The sequence below is a fragment of the Panthera onca genome, chromosome B3, assembly GCF_046562875.1.
Source record: "Panthera onca isolate mPanOnc1 chromosome B3, mPanOnc1 haplotype 2, whole genome shotgun sequence".
Lineage (NCBI taxonomy): Eukaryota > Metazoa > Chordata > Mammalia > Carnivora > Felidae > Panthera > Panthera onca.
The window spans coordinates 9,101,076-9,121,428 of NC_138344.1; the positions used below are offsets into that span (position 1 = coordinate 9,101,076).

Genomic DNA, 20,353 nt, shown 5'->3' on the forward strand with positions numbered 1-20,353 from the left:
TCATCAACTTTCTGTGACTGTACATCACTGAATGGGTCATTTAATAGATTCTTACAAAATACCCTGCTCCAAGAAAACTACAATACCCAAAGGAGTAGAACAGCCTCTATCCTATCCATTGTCCCAATGGGGTGGGCTAACTCAGTCAAGATGCTAGAGGTCAGAGGTCACTTCCATGCTCCTCCTCAGATAAAGCCAAACTTAAACCACCGGCAAATTTCTAAATATTCTTTTGTCATGAATTTAGCAAAAAGCCACAGACTTACAAGAATTCAATTTACTTCTTCAAGTAGAAATAAACTTTAAGAGGCTTTATAATAGTCTTAAGTCATTTGTCTCCACTCTTTGGGGGGCCCGTATAAATGCCAAGCCCTGTGCTAAGTGTCCTATGGACATGATTACACATCAGTTAATCTTCACAGGAATACCAGAGGGTGAAATCATCAGTTCTGTCTTACAATGAGCAAAGTTCCAAGTTCCACGTTCCCGCAGCTAGCAAGAGGCAGTGTTGGCACAAAAGTCTACATCTGCCTGACTCTAGAGCTAGTGCTCTAGAGATCTAGTGATCTCTCCACCTTCAACATAGTTCTAGAAAGATTATAAGATAGCTCTCAGTTCAATTTCTTCATCATTTCAATAAGGGCTGTGCAGTTCAAGAGGTCAGGTAGGTGACTGGTACGAGGTCATATCATAGGATTAATGTGTCACTGGGCCAATGAAACAAACAACTTGTTCCACTTGACTCTAGCGCTTGCCTACAGGAAGCAGTTAAGCTGAAGCATGAGTGGATGATGATATTTAGAGGTAGTCATGGTGACAAGGAAGGAGAACTCTATTGGTAGCAAAGCCACAGAGGTCCGTGAATGCCAGAGCTGAGCTGATGAATTAGGAGCTACAGAGCTTGGGTTAGAAGCCTGGAGGTGCCACTTTTGTGGTCGTGGGTTCTGGGCTTACTTGACTGCTCCAAATCTTGGTTTCCTCATCTGTAAAGTGGGTATAATAAGATGTAACTGATGGGAAAGTATGAAGAGTGAGGTGAAGCAAAAATTAAGGGAAATTAAATTAAATTAAAATCTACCACACTTCCTGAAACACGACATGAACCTGAATGGCATCACTGGCAGAACTAAGTGAGGAAGTGAAGGTTCATGTCTGCACATGTGTTTGCAGATGATGAGCCCGCAGGCTGTCATTTGCCAGTCAGGAGAGGCCCCTGGAGAAAAACGAGTCCCTATTCCCCAGTACATGGAGAAACAGAATGACCAAATTATCTTTGGAAGTAAAACAGTCTATAACTCAGGGGCGCCTGGGTGGCTCGATCGGTTAAGCATCCAACTTTTGGTTTTGGCTCAGGTCATGATCTCGACAGTTCCTGAGTTCAAGCCCCGCATCCGCTCCACACTGGCAGTGCAGACCCTGCTTGGGATTCTCTCTATCTGCCCCTCCCCTGGCTCGTGATCTGTCTCAAAACAAATAAAAATTTTAAAAAAATATTCTGTATCTCAGATGGCCTAGATATAGAAATTGCCACCTAGATTTTTTTATCTATATTGTTGTGTAATAAGTTACCACAAACTGAGCAGCTTCAAACAGCACTCATTATCTTACCATTTCCATGGGGCAGGAACCCACGGCTTAGCTAAATTCTCTGTTATGGTTTTACAAGACTGTCAGGTGTCAGCTAGGCATCAGCCAGGGCTGAGTCTCCATCTAAAGGCTCCACTGGGGAAGGGTCTGCTTCCCCTCTCAAACAGGCTGTTGGCAACATCATTTTGCTGAGGACCCTGGCATCTTGCTGTCTGTTGGCTAAAAGACCAGTCTCAGCTTCCTAGCGGCCACCCGCTGTTCCTTGCAAAGTGGGTTTCCCCAACGTGACTACTTTCTTCATGAACAGGGAGAGTTTCCACGTGAATATGTAAATAAGATAGAGTCTGATAAAACACAACATAATCACAGGACAAACATGCTATATTTTTGTCGTATTCTATTAGTTAGAAGCAAGTCCCAACTCTTCCCCACACTCAAGGGGAGCGGAATACACAAAAGTATAAACACCAGGAGATGGGGATCACGGGGTGGAGGGTATCTTCAGTTCTACATACCACACAGAGCTTCTTGTAATCTTTAGCATTCAGATACCATGATCCTAATAATCTCCTCATCAGGACGTGACCCTCTCTCGTCCTCTCCTTTCCAGAGAATGGAACACTACCTTCTCAGAAACCGAGCATGCAGCCTCCTCCCCAGCTTGCCTTTACCGGGCACACACTCAAACACCCCCATTTCAAGGTCTAGAGTGCTCTTAAGTTGTCCATTCTTTTCGATCTCTGATGTTTCCACCCTAGTCCAAGCATATGGGGGTCTGGGACATCACTGAGAAATGTAATTTCTGGAGTTTCTAGAGTTATTAGCTCTTGGTTGAAATTTACAGTTTAATTTCCTGCATAATAAATGCAAATTGAGCTGCATGATCATTTTAGATATATTAGAAAATACAGTTAAGCATAAAGAAGTAGAAATCATGAAAATCACCCAAATATCTCTCCCTTAACTACTGCCATAACTCTAAAACAAATCTCTCCATAACCTCTCAAGCTACAACTAGAGTGATCTTCTCAAGAACACCTGGTTAGGGCACCCTCACATTGCCACCCCACACCCAGTCTTGCTCTTGGATAACAACCTAAATCTGAAACATGGTCCAGGAAGCTCTACCAAATCTGCCTGCCACCACCCCTCCACCCAGCCTTGTCTCACATCACCCTCTCTTATGGTCCATAAGGCCAATATTCCCTCTGCCAATCCTTGGAACATGTTCCCATCACTTGTCCTTTGTCCTTGCTAACGCCACAGCCTGAAATGCTCTGGGCCTTCCCTCCTCCTTCACATGTAGTTACTACCTCATCCTTTCAATCCTAGTTTAGTTTTCACCTCCTCAGGGAAGACTTCCTTGATGGCTAATCTAGGTCCATGTACTTTATGGGTGTGTTTATCCTTTCCCCCCGTTTTCTCATTGCACAATTTGATTTTTAATTATTCACTCAGTGATGTGATTATTTTATTAATCTCTGTCTCCTCCCTGCAGTCTGCAAACTCCAGAAAACAAGAATCCTTCATTTTGCATTATTCTTCCCCCCACCATTTAATAGTATTTGAATACAGAGCACCATCAAATATTTGTTGAGCCTTTTCCAAAAATTGGGCTCTGCTGTAGGAGCTTCATATACACTATTCATTCATCCAGAGATATTTATTGAGCACCAACTATGTGCTGGGATAAACTGATAAACCAAAGATTTTTGTGTTCAAAAGGGTTGAGGTAGCATGACAAAAAAATAGCTAGTATACGATATTTTTGAGTAATACATTAAATTCGTATTCTAAAATGTGATAAATGCTAAGGGAAAAACAGAAAAAAGTAAAAACAGGGTAAAGAGATCAGAAGTGCTGGGATGGGTTAAGATTTAAGAGACTGTCTGGAGTAGGCCTCATGGAGGAGGCAATATCTGAGACATGAAAAGAAAGGAAGTTGCCATATAAATATCAGAAGGCAGCACGTGCAGACACCCTGAATGACAACAGGCTGATTTGTTCAAGAACAAGCAAGTTGGACAGGGCTGCTGGAGCCAAAGAGGGTGAGAGAGGAGAGTTGGAGCTGACGGGAGGAACAGGGACCATTCACACAGGGTCTGGAAAGCACTGTAAACGCTTCCACTTCCCTCCAAGCAAAGCATTCCCTACAGGATTTTGAGCAAATGATCTAACATGTTTTAAGGTTTCTCTGGCTACTCTACTTTTTTTAAATGAAAATGAAAAAGGACTCTAGGGAAGCAAGAGTAGAAACTGGAGACAGACCAGAATAGAAACCAGTAGAAAGCTACAAGGAGCTTGCTCTACAAGGAGCAAACCAAACGCAGAAACAAACAAAAAAGATTACATGCCATGGCCAGAGTGGGATTTATCCCAAGAATGCAGGATTGGTTTAACATCTGAAAGTCAACCAATGTAATAATCCACCATAGGAACAGAATAAAGGATAAAATCCACATTACTGTCTCAACAGACACAGAAAAAGCATTTGATAAAATCCATCACACTTTCATGATAAAAACATTCACCACATTAGGGATACGAGAGAATTTTCTCTACCTGATAAAGGGATCTACTTGAAACTCACAGCTAACATGATACACAGACAAAAAAAAAAGAATGAATACTTTTCCCCTGTGATCAGAAACAAGATAATGATGCCCATCGTCACCCACCACCTCTGTCCAACACTGTACAGGAGGTCCTAGACGCAGCATTTAGGAATGAATGAATGAATGAATGAATGAATGGCATACAAACTAGAAAAGAGGAACTAAAACAATCTCCATTTACAGATGGCTCGATTTTGTATAGATAAAGTCTGAAAGAATCCACCAAAAGATTATCAGAGCAAGTTCTGCAATGTGACCACGAGAAAAGATCACTATACAAAAGTCAATTGTATTTTGTATAATACACTAACAATGAGTAGTTCAGAAATGAAAATTTTAAAAAAGCAACCTCACGTATCATGGCAGCCAAAAGAATAATACAATTGTCAGTAATAAAATTACAGAAGAGACCCAGGCTTTTACACTGAAAAAAAAAATAGAAAACATGGTTGAAAATAAAGTTTTTAAGATTTAAATAAATAGAAATTCTCTAAATTTCACCTGCCACCTAACTACTATTATGGACCTAAAACCAGTGCAAGCATGTACACTCCAGGCCTCCTCCTTCAGGGCACAGCCAGAGTGATCTCAAGAGGAACACGGATATGTTTTGAATTTAGAGCTAACAGGATTTCTTGACAGCTTCCTATGAGACGTAACAGTAGCTCAGTTATTTCTCACAACAATCCCCATTTTAAAGATGAAGGAACTAATCAAGGTACATTAACCTGTCTGAAGTAGCATTAGAAGGCAACAGGGCTGGGATTTGGCCTTGAGTTGGTCTGACCCAACATCTGAGCACTTAATGCCCCTGGGCCCTTAACCCCAACACTGGGCCCATAGAGCTTTCAGAAAGAAGGAAGAAAATGGTCAGAAAGAAAGAAGGAAGTGGTCCTAAGAATTTGCCCCTAAAGCCTCTCTAGAGCTGGCTGGGGGATGTGGGGATGTAACAGCAGAAACAGAAAGTGGTGGTGGTTGTGGGGGGGGGGGTGGGTAGGAATTAGCTAAATAACAGGCGGATAAAGCAAGAGGACTTTTACAAGGGATAGAACATGTTGCCTGCAGAGCACAGGCACCCAGAACGCCATCTGGTACAGTCCCGGCCTCCTGCCTGGCTTGAAAACGAGTAGCTGGATGGATAAAAGTACACACACACACACACACACACACACACACACACACACAAACACACGTGCACACGTGAGAAGCTGAGTTACCAAGGAAAATGGATGGAAAATGGATCTTGCTAATCAGCATTTTCTTTTTTTTTTTTTTTTTTTTTTTTTTTTTAATTTTTTTTTTTCAACGTTTTTTATTTATTTTTGGGACAGAGAGAGACAGAGCATGAACGGGGGAGGGGCAGAGAGAGAGGGAGACACAGAATCGGAAACAGGCTCCAGGCTCCGAGCCATCGGCCCAGAGCCTGACGCGGGGCTCGAACTCACGGACCGCGAGATCGTGACCTGGCTGAAGTCGGAGGCTTAACCGACTGCGCCACCCAGGCGCCCCTCTTTTTTTTTTAATGTTTATTTATTTTGAGAGAGAGAGAGAGAGAGAGAGCAGGGGAGGGGCAGAGAGAGAGGGAAAGAGAGAATCCCAAGCAGGCTCCATACTGTGAGTGTGGAGCCAGATGTGACACTCGAACCCAGAACCCATGAACTGTGAGATCATGACCTGAGCCGAAGTCAGATGTTTAACTGCCTGAGGTGCTCCTGATCACCATTTTCAAGGGAGAGAGGAGAAAATAAAAATGGAAACCAAGATGGCTCTAGCATCATGAAAGAAAAGAAAAGAAAAACCCTGAACACATAGTGTAAAGGTTGAACTGATCCTGTGCCCAGCATGGAAACTGTCCCTCTTTCTCTGGAGGGTGGGGGTGGGGGAGAGGAAGAAAAAACAACCCCCACCTCCCAGCTCTGTCCAGATGCTGCCAAAGACAGTTTGTGGGAGCCATCATTCATCATGGAAAATTTTTATAGGAGGAATTAAAACACAGACCTCAGACTGGTGTGGTTAGTAATACTCAGCAGGAAGTGTGATGGAGGGGTGACTACTGCCTGAGCCAGGGAACCAGGAGCTCAGCTCTGCAGCCAAGGCTGGGACAACCCCACCCCACCTGGTCTGTCAGAGGAGCAACTCCGCAAAGCAGAAATGGTTTGGAAGGACTTCTAAATTCAGGGGTAGGGGCAGCAGGATCAAGGATTTGGACACAAGACTTTGAGACTCCCCAAGGCCAGGACGAGGAAGAGTAATGTCTGAGGGCGGGGGAGAAGAAGGGTGGGGATTCCAATAAACTCTTACATACAGGGCACTCTTTCTCTACAGAGGAGTGTAACTCTCAAGTTAGTACTTAAAACAAATATTACCTTTGGGCTTTCTTAAATTATTCATAAAGTAAAATATACATGGATATGTGACTCTAAGCCTATTCTGTAATGTGTGTACATATATATAAATGTATAATGAGTACAGTATATAATCATACACATATATGCAAAATAAAATGTTACAGAATGTTTTGTTATACTGCTGTAGTAGATCAGTTGCTACATCACACATTTAGTCATATTCCTGTGATTCAACCCATCTAGAAATATTTGGACGCAAAAAGGAAAGACCGGATCCCTATCTCATTGCATAGCACAGAGCAGGTACCCAATAGATATTTCCTGACCTCATGAATAAATAAAAACGTATCTGATTTTGGAGATCTGGTTTTGGATGGCTCAGTTGGTTAAGTGTCAGACTTCAGCTCAGGTCATGATCTCACAGAGAGTGCCTTTTCTCTCTGTCTCCCCCTACCCCACTTGCATTCTCTCTCTCTCAAAATAAACAAATAGGCTTAAAAAAGTGTGTCTGATTTCTGATCCGGCTAAAGGCCAGAGCAAAGACAAGCCTGACCATTCTGGCCTGTTTGGTTGAGGGATAACAGAGGGACCCCCAAGCTTGGTGCCAAGACTTAGCACCCCCAGCACCAATACAACCAGCACTTTGAAAGGTGGTCATTCACAAAAAAGACAAATGTTGTATGATTCTTTCCACTTATATGAGCTAACTATTATGGGCAAATTCATAACCAGACTCAAGGCAATCTGGGGCCGGTGGGGAGGAGAATGAGAGCTATTCCGTAATGGTTACAGAGTTTTATTTGGGGTACCAAAAAGGTTTTAAAAATTGATAGTGGTAATGGTTGCACAACATCAGGAATATAATTAAGGCCACTCAATCATACACTGTAAAATGGTAAAAATGGTAAATTATTTGTGGTGTGCATTTTACTACAAAAAAAGTTGTCATTGGATCTGATGAGTCCTCTCTTCAAAAAACCAACTTAGGTCTTTTAGGAAAGAAGGGGTAAGAGGGCAATGGCCTGCAAAGTGCTCCCTCTCTTTACAGGACATGGGAATAGCACCAGAAAAGTTCACCAGTCACTCAGCCAGTGGTTCTCCAGCTGGAGTGAGCATCAGAACCCTCTTGAAGGGCTTGTGAAAACAGGGTGGTGGGCCTGCCTCCAGAATTTCTGCCTTAGGAGGTCCCGGTTGGCAGCCTCAGAAATTGCACTTGTAACAATTTCTCAGGTGCCACTGATGCTGGTGGTCTCCAGATCACACTTGTAAACCATAGACCCAAGTAGCGGGTGCTCAGTAGACTTGGTGGAGAGGAGTGCTCCTGGGACATAATTCTTTCCTGCAAAATTCTCAAGACCCTCAGTGATGTCTCCTAGTGGTGCCATGATTGCTGGACCTCAAGGCAAAGACTCCATAAACATCCCTCTCTCTGAACTAAAATTACAGACTATCACCTGAAAAGAGATCCATGAGTTTTCAGAGACTCTTTCCAAACTAGAGTCTGAGGTTCCAGACAACAGAAGCCATTATTCATTTTTGTCTGTCTCAAAGCCTTACCATGACTTGGCACTCATTTCTCAATTGACAGGATTAATGCCTGGGATTCCCAACATCCTTGGAGTATTGAATCTCTTCTAGAAATCAGAGGCTTCACTAAAATTCAGATGATAAGGGCAATCCCACTTCTTTAAATGTTTATTTCTTTTGAGAGAGAAAGAGAGAGAAATAAAGAGAGAGAGAGAGAGAGAGAGAGAGAGAGGGGGAGAGTCGGTTAAAGGGGGAAAGAGAGAATCCCAAGCAGGCTTCGTGCCGTTAGTGCAAGCCCGACATGGGGCTTGATCCCACAAACCATGAGATCATGACCTGAGAGTCAGACATGTAACCAACTAAGCCACCTAGGTGCTCCAACTCCACTTCTTTAAAGGACTGGCTTTATTGTCAACAAATCCAACATTACTTATAATCTTCCAGAGAACTCAAGACACATAGTGCTACTTGAAATTCCCCTCCACACATCATGGTCTGGCATTTTGCCACAGGTTTAGACAAGCAATGGGAGGATTCTCATTCTCTAAAAAGCTTTCCCTCCCTTTGCCTTTTCCCATCTAGCAAACTCCTCCCTACCTCCCAACAATCCAGCTCAAGTTCCAACCCCTGTTACCTCAGTTCCAACTTCTGGAAAGTTCTTCCTCTGAGTTTCCATCACAGTTTCTACTTTCTCTCACCACAGCATTTTTACAGTAACACAGACATGATCTACTTGTATATTTAACTCCATATTTGGCTAGAAGTTCTCTGAAGACAGAAACTGTATTATGATCTTTGAAGTCTGAGCACCTGCTCCATAGTTTTTTTAATATGTTTTTTAATGTTTATTTATTTATTTTTGAGAGAGTAGGGGAGGAGGAGAGAGGGAGAGAAGCCCAAGCAGGCTCCATGCTTTCAGTGCAGAGCCCAAAATAGGGTTTAAACTCACGAACTGTGAGATCATGACCTGAGCCAAAATCAAGAGTCAGACACTTAAGTGACTGAGACACCCAGGCGCCCCCATAGTAATTTTTAAATACAGGCTTGGTGTCTGAATAAATTAATAAGTGAATAGATGGCAAAAGTCTTCTGCTAAACTTAAATGTACCTTAATCTTAACCCCACATTACCTCTAGAAACCACATAAAATAAGGGTCACAAAGAACTTTTTTTTTTTTAATTTTTTTTAATGTTTATTTATTTTTGACAGAGAGAGAGACAGAGCATGAGCAGGGGAGGGTCGGAGAGAGAGAGGGAGACACAGAATTGAAAGCAGGCTCCAGGCTCTGAGCTGCCAGCACAGAGCCCGACACGGGGCTCGAACTCACAGACCGCGAGATCATGACCTGAGCCGAAGTCGGACGCTTAACCGACTGAGCCACCCAGGCGCCCCAAGAACTTTTTTTTTTTTAAGACTATCAGGAGTGAGTTGGAATATGGGAGGAGGGCAAGGGGGCAAGGAAGGCACTGACTGGGTAAGGGGGAATGACAATGGGCAGGCTGCTCAGCTCTGCTGAGAAGGGGGTGTGGCATCATGATTCTTCAAGGTAAGTCAACAAGCTTGTAGTAAAGCCAGAGCTGGTAGCAGCCAGAGCTACTGGTGGAGTCCACCTGCTTTGTTTCAGACTCTCTCTAGAGAGCTTGGATATTTTCCCAGACCCCTCACCCACTGTAAGCCTCATCCTTCAATCTTCATCCAGAAGTACCATGAAGAATTTGATGGCTTTGCCTAGATTGCAAGGTGAAGGAATTTTTTCCTCTGTTTACAGTTCTGTTTCTATTCCATTTGGAATTCCTGAATTATTCATAACCACTGTACCGTAAACAAGTCTTTGCCTATGGGATGTATGGGTGGATGGACGGACAGATGGATGGATGGATGGATGGATGGATGGATGGAAAGGTGGCACAAGAGATACGAGCTTCTCGTTCAAAGTAAAACTCTTAATGAGTTCACTTCCCTTCCTCCCAAAACCCCATTAATTTCATTGTGGAAATGCAAAACAAATAATTTCATAACAGTGGAGGTAATGAGAGGGGGAAGTCATAAGCCAACCAAAGATTCTAACAAATTTTGGGAGACAAATAGAAAGTCTACTGACAAATGAAGCAAAGGGAAGGAAGCCACAGCCCAGAAATAGCTGTAATGGGACAGCAGATGGGGCTGAAGGGGTCTTTCAATGTAGGGGGCAATCTCTCAAACAGAAACCCAGAAAGGCTGTGGGTCAAAATTCTACCCAACCCCCCACTCTCATCTGAAACAACAGTTTCTTATTCTTGAGTAATATACAAAAACCTCACAAAGGAAAACAATATTCAGATTGCTAGTTCTGGAATCAATATCTTAAGAAACTCTTCTGAAAATATTTTCAACCCTAAATTATCACTTAAAAGACAAGTTTTGTATATATCTCAGGTAAGATGGTACACTGTGACTTTCAAGTACAAGAAAAACATTTTTTTTCATTGTGTGCAGCTCTCAGACTCTTGAGAATGTGTTGTGCCTAGATTGGCAAACACAGATCTACATCATGAAATATTTTGATTCTCATAGCCATGGATGAACTTCCCACTTTTTGTATTTCCCTCAGCCTCTCAGAGCCTTTTGAGGTGATTATTAAATAGTAATTTATGCCCTTGCCCTCAGACCCCTTATGTAATCTTTATCCTCTCCAGGGAAAAGATGAACCCTGGTAACTCTCACAACACCTAGCACCCAGGCTTTGCATGTGGTAGGTCTCCATGGATGCTATCCAAATGAAAGCTTCCCACAGCTTCCAGATGGTAGGGAATAAGGACATTGAACTTTTGCTATTTTAAGGATGATAAAATGTCACCCCCAACATAAAAGGTTCTTCTGAAAGTGGATTGTCAGTCACTGGAATCCACTGAGTGTTCACAATGTGGCAGGCTCCATGCCAAGTCCTTACTTACTTGTTTCAAATTTTTTACAACAGATCTGAGGTTGTCCCATCTTATTATGAAGAAACTACAATTGGGGAGATTAACAAAACCTTCTCAGAGCAGATATTTAAACCCAGGTCTTCTGATTCCAAGTATAGTGCTGGTTCTACAGCACAATGTCTTTCTTCTAAGAAACTGATTGAGAAAGAAAAGCAGAGAAAAGGAAGAGGTGAGGAAACAGGGCCACATGAAAGTGCCCCTACCCCCATGTCCAACACAGAGTTTAGTCTGTCGAACTTTTGTAATGGAGTTAAATTGATGGTCTCAAATTGGCCTTCTTTGTCTTTAGGCACCTCCCCCCTACATGTGTCCAGGACTATCTGTTCTTGCATTACAAATACCCTTAGACGAGAAGGAGCTTCCAACTCTCTTGGACCCATGCAACATACTAAAGTAGCTGATAAGACAGATTCAAAGTTCTAAAGCTCCACATAAATGCATTTCAGCAAAAAAAGGATGCCGCAAATTCCTAAGGTGGCCTGAGAGTTGGACACATTCCACATTTGCATATAAGAATTTTGATATTCTCTAACAATCTGTAACACTGCTCCTCTCCATTGCTTTTCTACCCCTCCCTCCAGCCATGATGTTTCTTTGGTGGTACCTGATGTACATCATGGGTTTGGAGATGAAGACTAGCTGCCATCACCTGATCCCTGGACAAAGCTTTCCCAGTGAAGATGGACACAATACATTTTCTGCATACTGTGAAAAAAAAGGGTCTGCCAACCCACTGCGTCACAATGTTATGTGACAGCATCATCTTTGTGGACTGAAAGATTTCTAAAAGTCATTTTCTATTTAAGGCAGCTCCTACTCTGTGGTCAAGCAACTCAAATGTGGGCAGTAGGAAACTATGTGTGTTTGTTAGTTATATCCAGACTAGAAGACCAGAATGATGATAGGCACATGATGTCTTTAACCAACACCCTGCCCAAGATAGCCTTCCTGACTATGAGAGCACCCTCTACTTAAGGGTGACGTTTTGTGGTGACCCTTCTCTATGGAGAAGAGAGGAAAAGATTTGGAAAATATAATATCCTACACAGAATTCTCCATATCTTTGCTAGGTCTTGGTTGACCCATTGACAAATCTACAGTAGTTCTAGGACACCTGTAGACTGGACTATTCCTATGTATTATCAAAATTGTGTTAGCCAAGTAGAGTGTGATGTTAATAATAGATATGCATTTTACCACATATAAGTATTCACACAGGCTAAATAATGCAAAACATACCTAATATGCTTTTGATTATCAGTATATTAGCAGCTATGTAATTATATTTTTTACACCATTGTTATATGCCGTGCACTTAAAATACATGAAAGAGCATTATAAGTGGATGGGAGTTTGAATAAGAAGGCTACACTTTTTTCCAATGTAATGAATTCCTGATTCTTTGCAGCAAAACCATGATGAAAATTAATGAAAATCCCAGTGGCTATTACTCTAGCAGAAGAATATGATGGAAGTAAGAAATGCTATAAAATTACCACCTTTAAACAATGAACCGTAGGGGGTATCTCCCCCTCCAGGGTCTGCAGTTTGAGTAATTGGTAAGTCACCCTTGTCTAGAAAGACACCATAGATGACTTATATGAGGCACAAAGGATTGAGTGGACTTGGTAAAGATATTTTTTCTTATGATTTTTTGAAATTCAGAGAGAAGTTTCATTTTTTTTTAAATTTTTTTTAACGTTTTTATTTATTTTTGAGACAGAGAGAGACAGAGCATGAACGGGGGAGGATCAGAGAGAGAGGGAGACACAGAATCGGAAACAGGCTCCAGGCTCCGAGCGGTCAGCACAGAGCCCGATGCGGGGCTCGAGCTCACGGACCGCGAGATCATGACCTGAGCCGAAGTCGCCCGCTTAACCGACTGAGCCACCTAGGTGCCCCGAGAAGTTTCATTTTAAAAAAATTTAAGTCTCTGATCCATCAAGTTAAGAACTCCAGCTCTTTTGCTTTTCCTCTACTTCTCTGTGCTGTGACCTAAAATAAATCCAAGCCAAATGAGGCCTTAAAAATGAAGAAATGAAAAATTAAATTGTGAGACAGACCTTCCAAAGTACTGCATCTGTCCTTCAAACAACTGGGTCAACAAATGGAAACAGTGTAAAACAATGAACAGCATTCATCTGGGACCTAGATTTACAGAATAATCTAATCTTTCCGTTGGAAATCAATCCAAGCCCCAAGGGAAGGTCATCCTTGTCTACGATAAACACAACAATTATCTTGGCTCTTGCAAACCAGGCAGTTGTGTCAACCCCCAGGCATATGAGAATCATCCATGTTTATTTTAACAACCCCAACTGATAGGACTAAATGGGTTTAAAGATTAAATGCCTTTCTAGGGTGGGTTTCCTACATTTGCAGAGAGTTTTTTGCTAAATAAAATTAGGTTCAAAAAAACATAAATCATGAGAACTAATTTTCCTCGTAAACAACAGGAAAATGTTTAAGCCTTTTCTAGGGAGGCCAGAATCTTTTATGTTGCCAGAAGCCTGCCTATAAATTCATTAGTCAGATTTACTCTATTGGAGCCATGTAGCTTAGAGAAAAGTTCATCTAAGATGGAATAAGTCAGCTGCTGAGGAATGTCACAATTTCCATAACAGTACAATGTCATGCATGAAAGAACAAAGTGCTTGGGTCCCTAAAGAATGGGAAGTTAGCACTTTTGATAAAGCAGGAATCAGATGATGACCGTCCAGCACATGGTCATTCATTAGTGCCCTCTGCCATCATGTCCTTTGGGTACCATCAGCCAACTACATTCTGCTGTGGTCAAATGTCATGAGAGTCTCAAGAAGTGCAATCTTCTTTTAGGACAACAGACAGAATGAGAGGGAACCTATAATGTTACAATCAGCAGGTCCAAAAGGCTATTGTGCTGAATACAAATCCCAGCAAATATCCTGTGTTCAAATAAGTGTGCAAGCCACTTCGCACAACATCCTTCCATACTGAGATAGTTGAACAAATTATGATACATCTGCATGATATACCTATGCAACTCTTACAAGGAATGGATAGGCCTATGTATTTTTGCTGAGTGATAATAACCTGAATAACAGTAAGTAACATGTCAATGTTAAAAAGTAAAAAGTGCGGGTGTCTGGGTGGCTCAGTCGGTCAAGCATCTGACTTCGGCTCAGGTCATGATTTCACGGTTCATGGGTTTGAGCCCCGCATCAGGCTCTGTGCTGACAGCTTGGAGCCTGGAGGCTGCTTCAGATTCTGTGTCTCCTTTTCTCTCTGTCCCTCTCCCATTCACACTCTGCCTCTCTCTCTCTCTCTCTCTCTCTCTCAAAAATAAACATTTTTTCAAATTTAAATAAAAAGGGGGCGCCTGGGTGGCTTGGTCGGTTAAGCGCCCGACTTCGGCTCAGGTCATGATCTCACGGTCCATGAGTTCGAGCCCCGCGTCGGGCTCTGTGCTGACAACTCAGAGCCTGGAGCCTGTTTCAGATTCTGTGTCTCCCTCTCTCTCTGCCCCTCCCCTGTTCATGCTCTGTCTCTCTCTGTCTCAAAAATAAATAAATGTTAAAAAAAAAAAAAATTTTTTTTTAAATAAAAAAATTTAAATAAAAAGTAAACAAGAAAGCACGCATGTGCAATGAATGATATATGCACATATGTACATATGAACATATAGGGACATTTGGCAAGCATTAAAAAGAATAGGAACTTATGCCACAAATTGTATTTAGCAGCAATCTCCAGGGAATGGAATTGGTATAGAAAAAGGAGCATTTGTAATTTTTCTAAAAACTGCATTATAGGGGCGCCTGGGTGGCTCAGTCAGTTGAGTGTCCAACTTAGGCTCAGATCATGATTTCACAGTTCTTGAGTTCGAGCCCCACATCAGGCTCTGTGCTGACAGCTCAGAGCCTGGAGCCTGCTTCAGATTCTGTGTCTCCCTCTCTGTCTGCCCCTTCCTCGCTCATGCTCTCTCTCTGTCTCTCAAAAATGAATAAACATTTTAAAAAATTATAAAAAAAACTGCATTATATTAATTTCCTATTAATTTCAGCTTGAGCTGCCATGACAAAATACTACAGACTGGATCGGTTAAACAGCATAAATTAATTTTCTAACAGGTCAGGAGACTAGAAGTCTGAGATCAAGGTCCAGCAGGGTTGGTTTCTGGTGAGATCTCTCTTCCTGGCTTGCAGATGGCTGCCTTTGCACACTGCCTTCATCTGGCTTTTCTTGGGTGTACACTCTCTCTCTTTCTCTCATTCTTCTTATACGGCTACCAGTCTTATCAGATTGGAGCCCTATCCTTATGACCTCACTTAACCTTAATTACTTCCTGAAGACTCTATCCCCAAAAACAGTCAGTTGCATTAGAGTTAGGGCTTCAACATACCAATTTTGGGAGGGAAACAATTCTGTAAATGTTTCTTTAATGGACATTATTAGCGGCCTGCCCAGCATTTATCTCCTTCCAAATGGAAACTCTATTTTGTACAGGTATCTACTTATCCCATGTGTAGCCAGGTGTTTAAGGAAGGGCTCATCCATCCTTGCTATGGATTAGTTTAGCAATAAGGCTAAGACCCAATTCTAGCCAAAGACATGTGAGAAATTGTCTACTGAGGGATTCTAGAACAAGTCTCTTATCTCCTAAGAAAAAGCCCTGGGAAACAATGGTCACTCCTCTTCTTAAGGATATAGCCATTCTCAATTTGAGGCCTGTACCTGCTTCAGCCATTCTGTTACCAATCTGAGTATAAAGTCAATACTGAATATGGCAGAGGCAAAGAAGGGAAAACCTAACCTCTTAATGCTGTCACTGACTCACAGGATCAACTATCCCACAGCTGACCTTCCCAGTCACACGAAACAATAAAATTTCTCATTGCTCAGATCATTATAAGTCAGGATTTGTTCTGTGACCTGGTCAAAATCATCATAAATGATACAATTTGTAAGAAATGCTTAAAATGAATCTTTTTAAAGATTTTTTTAAAAATCACTTTCCTAGAAATTTACAACATGTATTAGCATACTAAAGACTGACAAATCTGTTTTAAAAATCCTATTGTGGCTGAACCAGAGCTCCCCAAATTTATTTGATAATGGGATCCTTTTATGTTCCCTTCAGCAAGTCCTAATATCATCAACAAAAGGAAATAGTTGTTGAAAGACACCCCCAGGGCACAGCTGGGATAGACTGGGCAACATGGGGAAATGAAGGAGCCTGAACTGAAGGAACTAGCAGCAAAGGTTCCCTAAGGAAGGAAACTCTTGAGGGACTTTTAAAATCTGGGATGTCCAATATCTTTTTTTTTTTTTTTTTTTTTTTTACTATGCTGCCCTTTGGTTTCAATACCATCACAAACATCTTTGGTCCCAAGTCTTCGTTAAGTCTGCCATGCAGACATTTACTGGTGAATACTGAGAGCAAAAAGATACTCCATTTCCCATATTTCACTTTAATCCCAAGGACATGGAATCCCAGCAAGCCAGATGATTTTCAGACTTTCAACAATCTGTCTATGTAATGCTACACACACACACACACACACACACACACACACACACACGTATATATGTTTCCTAGGTATCATTTGGGTGGGGGCATTACATTTGGGACTCATTATCCCATGAATCTGATGAACTAAACAATTAAATATGTAGTAAATACAAATAAAAACTAGGTAAACCGTATGGAAAATAGGCAATGCAACATAACCTCACCTTCGGAGCTGTCACAGAGAAGGGCATATTTGTACACAGGTGTCTCGTTTGGTCCAGGATGACCACAGGCAAATTCAACCAATCAGAAATCTGAAATATCTCAGCCAAAAGCCCTTCACCAAGGTGCCTTCGAACTACCCGTTATGATTATGAGGATTTTATAAATATTTGTGGGATGTTATGATTAACATGTCTTTCCCTCTTAATTTATAAAACCTATGAGGACAGGGACCATATCTATTTTACTTACCATCCCATCCCCAGTGCCTACACAGTACCCCACCTATAGTAAACTCTTAATAAATATGTGATAAAAGAATGAATCCATCAGTGAATAAGGCATTTAATAACACTCACAGATCAACTGAAAAAGTGAATCACTCATGCTTAGTGACTGTAATAAAGAATAAATATATGCCCATCATAAAATAATGTCTACAAGTAGAAGAGAACATGTCAAAGATTATATTTGTATCAGGTTCTCCAGAAAGACTTATTTGACAAATTATGGAAATGTGTATCTTTCCTTATATATGTCTGTTGCCTAAAACTTGGTAACTTAATCCTTTTGTGCATATTTTGATGGGGTTGGGAGCATGATTAAATCATATAGCAGAACTGGGGGGGGGGGTGGCTCTGGCACTCCCTTTGGAATGAAGGGCTGCCTGTTCTGTGCCCAAGTAATGGCACATCCTCCCCTCTTACTAACTATCCAACATGGGATCAGAAATTTGTTCCATAATTCATCGTGTCTCTTGAGTTATCACAAAGGTTATCATAGGTTAATTAGTTGTAAAACTGGTTAATGTTTCAGGAGGTTGGATCTTCCAGTATACAGGGACATAGACACGGAGAGCTTTGTTTTCCAGAATGCTTTACTTCTAAAACCACTATCGCAGAAATCCACAAATACATTACATTGAACAATATTTTTTTTCAGACACTGAAAGCAATGCTATAATCTGGCAGGGGCATGTGGGGAGCAGAAGGAGGATGTAGGAGAAATGTAGGAGAAAGACCCCAAGACTATGGCCAAGTAGACATTGCACGCCATTAGTATGTATCACTCTTTTTTTGAAAATGCCGCAGCGCAGACCCAGACAGTTTGACAAATGAGTAGGATCATGGAGAACACTGAGGAAGATGATTAAGGGAGTGGAATAATTGATATATGAGGAGAGAGGCTTTTGAAAAATCTAATTATGAAGAGACCCAAATGATGAGTTTGCTGAGAAAGTGCAGATGTACTTCTGCTTTGCACTTGGAAGTAAACCCCAGAGCAGGTTAGGAACCAAAGGACTTGTTCCAACAGGATGTGGGTAGGAGTGAAAGGAAGAAATAAAAAATGGGAAAGTCAAGACCCAGTGTCAGGACAAAAGTCTTCACAGGAGAATGTGTTACTCTGTACAGATCTTCCCCCATGGCTGTCTATTCTCCAGATAGAGGATTACTGCAGACCCCAGTTTCTGTCTGTAATGCCCCTCACTTGGCCTGACTGGGCAGCCAGAAGGGTCCTGTCATTTCCAATTAGGATGATTGTTTAATGTGAACAGCTTTGTGTTTAGAAGGGGGGATGTTTAGAAAATGTAGAAAATATTCCTAAATGAATAGGTCTTGAACAACCTTCAGAACCTGGCTAAAAGGGTGACTTAACTGAGAGGGGTACTCCCAGCCCCATTCTTTACAGTCTGGACTTTACCACTGTCTGAAACAGCCCAGACCCTGATTCTGATGTCCAACTATGTCTCTGTGTTGTCAAGGTTTTCCAGCACCTCGAATGAGACTTGTGGAGCCAGCCACCTGCTCTGTGCCTACATGCAAGTCTTGAGCACCTCATGTGTACCATTAAGCAAAACCTACTCAGAATGAAGAAGAAGTGGCTCCATCTCAAGTGAACTATGGAGTCAAGATCAGAAAGAGCCAAGAGGGGCCAGAGTGACACTTTCCATTTGCCACCTTCTAATTTGGAAAAAATGGCTACATGGCTCTGTCACAGCATTCTGAACTCCAGTGGAATGAAGCAATTTTCACCTCATAGATCCTCTCCCATTCCTATGATGGTATTCCTTGGCCCCGTTTCTGTGCTTACACTCTGCCAAATCCATGAGTCCTTCCTCTGGTCACCTCCTCTGTTGGAAAAGGAATGATTTGGGGAAGTTGGACAATAATAACGGACCAATTCACCTGCCTCTCAGTGACATTTCTAAATAGAGTCAGGGAAAGTATTCCTATCTAGGATGAAAGGGTTCCCAAAGGTTGCTTAATCAACCATCACAGTAGCTGGTATAATCACATTTACAAATAAATCAAGGTGATATTATTTCTGTCTTCATAATTATTTATCTTTCCAAAAAAATGAATTAGGTTTTTTACAAGAATTTTTAAAGTATTTTTTAGCAATGAAAATGTGAAAAAAAATTAAGCATAAAATAAATCTATTTATGGTATTTATCATGCCTGTTCTCAATTAGACAGGTAGGCTTTTTACAAAGATGGTACTAAAAACAAAGAAGGAAGCCCCTTCACTTCCAAAAGCCAAGGCCAAAGAAAAGGCGTTGAAAGCCAAGAAAGTGAAGCTGAAAGGCCTCAGCCAGAGAAAAAAGATCAGCAGGTCACCTGCCTTCCAGTAGCCTAAGACACTACAGCTCTGATGGCAGCCCAAATATCCTTAGAAAAGCACATTAGAGGAAACAAGTCTGACCACTATGCCGTCATCAAACCCCCCAACCACCAAGTCAGCAGTGAAGAAGATAGAAGTCAACAGCACACATGTGTCCATTGTGGATATCAAGGCCAACAAGATCAAATAGGCTGTGAAAAAGCTGTATGACACTGACGTGGCCAAGGTCAACACCCTGATAAGACTCCTAATGATGATGCTTTAGATGTTGCCAACAAAACTGAGATCAACTAAACTGAGTGCAGCTAATTCTAAAGATAAATTTTTCAACATAAAAAAAAAAAAGACATAGGATGGAATGGATGGGTGAACGAACAGATTGCTAAACAAGATGATGTATGTGTACTGTTGATCATACTATACGCACTATTTTATAACTCGCATCTGCATTTTCACCTAATATTATACTTTCAAACATTTTCCTAAAATACGTTTTAATGGCCACATAATATTTGGTGTTATGCATATATTGTTACCCGCTCATCAATACTTTACAGTTCAGTTTGTAAGTTATTTCTAATCTTTTACTATTAGAAACAATGCTGTCTCGGTATCAATGGATGTGAATCTGTGATCATTCTTTTAAGAATTCTGGAAGTGGAATACCCAGGTAAGAGGAATTAAGCTCTTTTATGGCTTTTCATTTACACAGACAGTTGCTGTATATGAAGACACCTGTTTGACCCTGCCCTCACCAGAACTCATGCTATCACATTTTATACTGGTCCATATGGTAGACAAAAGATATATGTGTATACACACAGGAGTAAGTGCACATACCATTGTTCCTCCAATTTTTAAATTCATACAATTTATTATATATTTATATGATTTATTTAGAATACATTAATGTATGCAATGTATTTTATAAGTATATAATAAAGTTATATATTTATAAATTATATAGTAAAATATTC

At 41.3% G+C, this 20,353-nt stretch overlaps 1 protein-coding gene and 1 long non-coding RNA gene across 2 annotated transcripts in view; one reads left to right on the plus strand and one right to left on the minus strand.

The window, feature by feature from the left end:
* Positions 1–20,353, minus strand: part of AGBL1 (AGBL carboxypeptidase 1) — a 754,644-nt gene that overhangs the window by 630,099 nt on the left and 104,192 nt on the right. The gene's annotated exons all lie outside the window — the stretch shown is intronic.
* LOC132668715 (uncharacterized) lies at positions 499–19,076 on the plus strand. The gene is made up of 3 exons (XR_009605721.2): positions 499–664; positions 12,450–12,600; positions 18,517–19,076. It is a non-coding gene; the product is annotated as an uncharacterized LOC132668715 (long non-coding RNA).